This window comes from Camelina sativa, chromosome 10, assembly GCF_000633955.1.
Source record: "Camelina sativa cultivar DH55 chromosome 10, Cs, whole genome shotgun sequence".
Lineage (NCBI taxonomy): Eukaryota > Viridiplantae > Streptophyta > Magnoliopsida > Brassicales > Brassicaceae > Camelina > Camelina sativa.
Genome location: NC_025694.1, coordinates 4,930,219 through 4,936,227, shown reverse-complemented (window position 1 = coordinate 4,936,227; position 6,009 = coordinate 4,930,219).

Genomic DNA, 6,009 nt, shown 5'->3' with positions numbered 1-6,009 from the left:
GGACTATGCCAGTATGACATATGGGCATATTTATGATTATTGCCCTACTTGGTGTGTGTGTGTGTTAGATCGTGAAGCTGTCCAAAATATTCATTTTCTTTTCTGGTTAGGAGATACGCATTTATATATTTATTGCATACCGTTGAGTTACATAACCATTTATTTGAATTTTCTTTCATTTGCTAGAGAGTAGAGACTAGAGTCATACATTATAATGTGGATAACAAAGTTACATATGCAGTACATTATTTCGACGACATTTATTTCCTCGTGTCACCTACCCGGCTTCTTTAAAACTTTTCTTGGCTTTGATTTGATGGAAACAAAGAGTAACTTGTCGATGGCGTGTCATTCTTACTAGCAACTGAGTAAAAGCAAGTATATTAATACAGTAATGGAGGGTGCCATGAAGTGTAACTGTGTGTTGTTATTTGAGTCAAGTCAAGAGACTTTGACCTTAAAGAGTTTATAAACATATATGCTTAAATTATGCGGCTAAATTTCACCGGTTTGATCCTAAATTGTGTGTTTTCGCTCCTTTTGTGTTGTCTTCTACGGACTCTCTAGTTTACTAAATTTACATATAACGAAATTTATATTTTAATTGGAATCAAACCGGTGCGGTTCTTGATTTTCTCTATTGGTTTAGTAGGAGTCCACTCACGTATGAGCCGAAGTGTTGAATTTTAGGATCCATACAACTGTTATCTTATTTTTCAAAAGCCCATTACAGCATATTGGTTAATGGTTTTATGGTCTAAATTAATAGGTGTAAATAAAAAAGGACAAAACTTCAATTCCTGTTTACTAATTCTCATACATAAGTTAGTTTTTATATGGACCAACATAACTATTTCCAGGATTTTTTTAATACATCCAAATGCTAATGAAATTCATTATTGTTAATTTGTTATTGGTTAGGCATCCTTTTCTAATCATAAATAAAATTTGGTCGCTTTCATATTAATTTCAAATTGGATCTTTCATCAATGGAAATTAATTAAATTGAGTAGATTAGCATATAGTGAAGATATAAATAGGTTGAGGTGGGAAAAAATATGTATATGACAGAAATGGAAATTGGACGACTTGCAAAAAGTTGTCGACCGTCAACGTAAGAGGGGAAGATGGTGGACATGTACCATACATTCACATTATCTGAACGTCAAAGTCGCGAAACCGCGTCCAAGAAAGGATTTTACGAGTTGAAGAAACAAATTCTAAATATTTCAATTTTCAACTCCTTATTTCTGAACGGAATCAAAATTGTTAAATTTCTTCATCTTGAAGAATTTAAATTGCAAGGACTAAAAAAAAAAGTACTACACGTCATGCTATAATCCACATCGACTCGTGCATTTGGAAGTAGCGGAACGAAATCTGTCGGCATTGGCATATGATGATATGAACCCAAATGTTCCAAACAAGGGTAATGCGGGTTTGAGGCTTCAGCTACATATATATATATATATATATATATTAGCTTCACCGCTAGATTTTTAAAATGCTTAAGTGAGTTGGTTTGGGCTGCTTAGCCTTCTTCCTTAGTTCCTTTGACACTGAGGTTCGACTACTGGAATCTATAAAATATAGACAATAATGGACCAAAAAGTTGGCGTGGGATTTTTATTTGATCCGGATTATATTACTTAGAACTAAACTATTATATTTATATCGATTAAATTACAATTGCCTAAATCAAATTAATATTTAATCGATAGACTGACTTTTGGGTCTAATTTAGCGTGGTTTGTGTATAACAACTCGAGTCATGAATTCGGACGATGCTGATATTTTAATTACTCATGGATGCACATACATCCAAGTTTTGCATATGTTGTTGAAGTTACGTAATTTCAAAGATTAGTCTGACTGCATATCATTAGAAAATGGATAAATAAATAAAATTACTGTAATTAAGGATGTTTTGAAAGAAATAAGTATGGCATCATGTGACACTTGAATCACCTAAAGTACACCTAAGAATTTGTATTTATTATACAAGAAAGAAAAGCGAGCCATCGATGTGATTCGGCCCTACCAATAATGAACTTAATGGGTTTAGTTGAGATTTAAGAATAGGTTTCGTAGCTTAATGACAAATTAGTTCAACTTTTGAATAAATCCTTCTTTAATTCGCCTCTGATCATTGGAGCATCAAATATTTTTCTACATGGAGAGGCCCTGTCTATATGAAATATGATCATGGTTTTTTTTTTTTTACGTCAACTTATGGTTTAGTTTTCATTTGAGGCCAATTGCTCAAGTATCTTGTTTTTTTTTTCAGTACAACACCTCTTATTAAAACGTTAGCATTCCATCGCTTATTGTAGTAATAAAGATGAAATTCCAGTTCATGTTCATATAAAAAAAAGTGTTGTCGGAAAAATATAAGTATTGTTTGTCACCATAGTGGAAGAACAATGGGGTTTAAAACAGTGATGCTAATGTGGGGACTTTGTTTTGTTAGGTGTTCTAATGGACTCTCCAAAATGTCTAAATAGCTGAACAATAAAAAGATTCAGTGGAATCAATGTTTTCGATGGTCGATAAATCTTATACTATTTGGTAGTAAGTATAATTTTACACTAAATGGATTGCACTATTTGGCTTTAAGAGGTAATCGCATGAAATCAATACCCACAAGCTCAATCATGATGTGGCATTATAGTACTAAACAACAGAACATATGATAGAATTTGGTGAAATATAAATCAAAACGTTACACAAAAATAAAACATTATGAATAAAAACTAACTTGCTGAAATTTTTGTGTTCCAATGTTATAGCGCTAGGATGTTTCATTTTTTTTTCTTGAATTATGAATCAGAAAAAAGACTTTGGACAAGTGAAAAAACTAAATGGCGCTGTATGTATATATGATAGTCTCTATATGTTTAATAAGTAGCCTTTGACGAAGGCTTTTTCATCTGCCCATGATCAAGTACCTTATGGAAAAAGAAATCGCATTTAAATTTTGTGCTCCTTTAAAATGGAAAAGGTAGACCTTTTTGGGGAGTCCCTAAACGCGTCAAAGAGAATTCAACTTTTGTAATGATGAATGCATTGATTGCACAACTAGTCGGTACCTCTCATCTTTTATTGGCCTACAATATTATGGTGGAAAAAAAATTACTAGAAAAATTTGGAAGGAAACACAAAACTCGAACATTCAAAGATTTAACGAAATTAGAAAAGAAAGTGTTATATTTTCTAGCAAATGTTACAAACTTGTTTGTTAAAATAAAATAAATAAAAAATCCAAGAAAATCAGATTTCCTTTGATCACTATAGAAACTAACCTGTTTTTTTTTCTGCACACTACAATATTTTGTTTTTTGATTAGTATCATTAAATTCGAATATTAGGAAAAACACTAGTATTGTATGACTTTTGTGTGCTAACTTTTCTACTTATCGAAGGACAGAGAGATTAAGGGCAAAATGGAGATAGGCATCAAAAGACACAGAAGGTCGACAAGAGTTGTACGTGAAGTTGTAATAAATGCAGAAAGCTGAAACTCTTTAACTTCTTTTCAAACAAGCACTTTTTTTCTCCACAATAAAACTATTCTCTTCTTGGCGTCAGCTTTATTATTTTTGTTCTATCGCTACACGACAATTTCCGTTGTCTCGGAGACCATTATTTTGGATCCGAGAACCCAAAGACCCGATCGTAGACAAGTACATTTTATTCGGTTTGCAATGTAAACCAGAACAATTGGTCAACTCGAAAATAGTCCAATTCTGATTACGAAGACGATTATTCATAAAGTCCGCATCCGTTTACATTATGCTATTTAGCGGGTTGGTTGAGTTAATCTTTATAGTTTATACTATGTTTCATGTACATGAAAAATAAAAATTCATGTGTGATGGTTTTAATAGTATTAAGTTCAAGTTGCGGAAGCGTTGTCTCTTCAAAGATCTACTCATCAGTCTTTAAGAGCAAGGGTGAGATATTTGGCTTGATCTTGATCAAAGATTAGGGTTTGAGCGACTTTGGCTTATCGAGGCTATATGACCCTCTAATATGAATAGAAAATGTTCTTTAGATTGGATAATATGGCTAAATATGATGTCTTATTTGTGTTCTTCTAATTTGTGTTCGCCAAGCGTTTGGAGAACACAAATTAGAAGATATGTCTTATTCATATAGCTGTTCAGATAATCAAATGTTTGTATATGTCTTAAGATAATCAAATGTTTGTATATGTCTTAAGATAATCAAATGTTTGTATATGTCTTAAGATAATCAAATGTTTGTATATGATCGGATATATATATATATACGTTGCAAGTGAACAACGCTAAATGAATAGTAAGATTAGTGACAATGTTTCATTTGAAATAATAACTATTTTTAATTGCAGGATTCCTAAATATTTTTTAAATCATGGCTACGGGTAATAGTAGTAATAATTAAAAGAGATTATTCGAAAGTTGGAAAGAAGAGGTGTGGAACTGGACAAGAGAGGAGTATAACAGAGAAAAGTTTGGTGTAAAAAGGCTGCAAAGGAGTTGGTTAAAAAGTGAGTGAAGAACTCGATAAACGCGTAACCCTAAAGGCAAAGCGTGCGTTACTCTTTCCCCAATTATTTTATCTTTCTACCTTTTCTTCTTTCTATAAAAAAATGATTACGACATTTGTAAAGCTAAATTTGATTTATACAACGACTACAATATTTCATGACGATGGTAAATCGCATGGAAAAGTAACTTGATTCAAATACTTGCAAGGACTTGTTTCTCCTCCATGTTTGAAAGTTGTGAAGTGTCACAAATCCTAGATTTTTGTAATCCGAAATCCTGTTGATCACCTCCTTACATTAGTTGTTTATGGATTTAGTTATTAGCATATAATTAGATGTATATCATAGTAAATCAATAAGAAAGTAAAAGACACGTATAACGTTGTATGAAGCATGAATATATGTAGTATTTTATTTCCCATGTGTGTATTTGTGGTCTATGGCATTATTGGTTTCTGAATATTTGAATCTTGTACAAGTATTAGAGTATTCATTAAGTTTCGTAGGGATAATACAATGATGAGATGAGAAGGGTAACAAATGAAATAAAGACAATATGTTTGGTGTAGAAAGAAGTAAGAGTGATTTTAGCACAAAAAGATTTGAGTAGGGGTACTAAATAGGTCTCGGAATTTATTGGGTCGGCTTAGCACATCGGCACATGTGATGACCTTACCATTCTTGTCTCTGCATTAATTATTCTTCTATCTAAATAATGGTACAAGGTGAGTTGGTAACAAGATCAAAAAAAAAAAAAAAGAATTCAATAATCTTTGTAATTTATCTTTCCTTGTTCCAAAAGGATTATCAAGTTGTCGTGCGGCAGTTGGTTATTATGATTTGGTATATAATTCAAGTTTATGCTATAGTATCAAATTTGTTACACTTATTTTGGTCCGTAAAATAAAAATACTTATTCTCGTTTTCCTGATTAGAAAAGTGTATGTTGGTTACAAATGGATAGTGACACTTTGGATTTGTATTTTCAGTTTCCGAATCTAAAAGCAAGAAGACTGGCACATGATCTATGATACATTTAAAAGACAGAAGCTATAATAGTCTGAAGCAATCAGTCACTACAAAACTTGTAATCTAATTCTATCAACTTTTATAAGCATGAATAAGAAAGAACAAAAAAACTTGAAAGTTTAATTATTATATCTTCTACAGATTTTATTTCAATAAAACATAAAGAATAAAAACCTAATTATTTTTTTCAAAATTATAATACTGACAAGATTATCTGACTCAAATTAAAATTTCCAAAAATCTAACTCCAATTAAAAAAAAAAAATTAAAAGAAAGAGCCTTTTAGATCGGCGGAAAAGAGACAGAGACAGAGAGAGAAAGGCAAAAATACGAAAAAGGTGAAAAATGCTTTTTGAGTCGATTCTTTTTGCAGGGATTGCGTGTCTGATTTTTTTTTTATATTCAAAATACAAAAATACAAAAATACCCCCCCCCCCCAAAAAAAATTA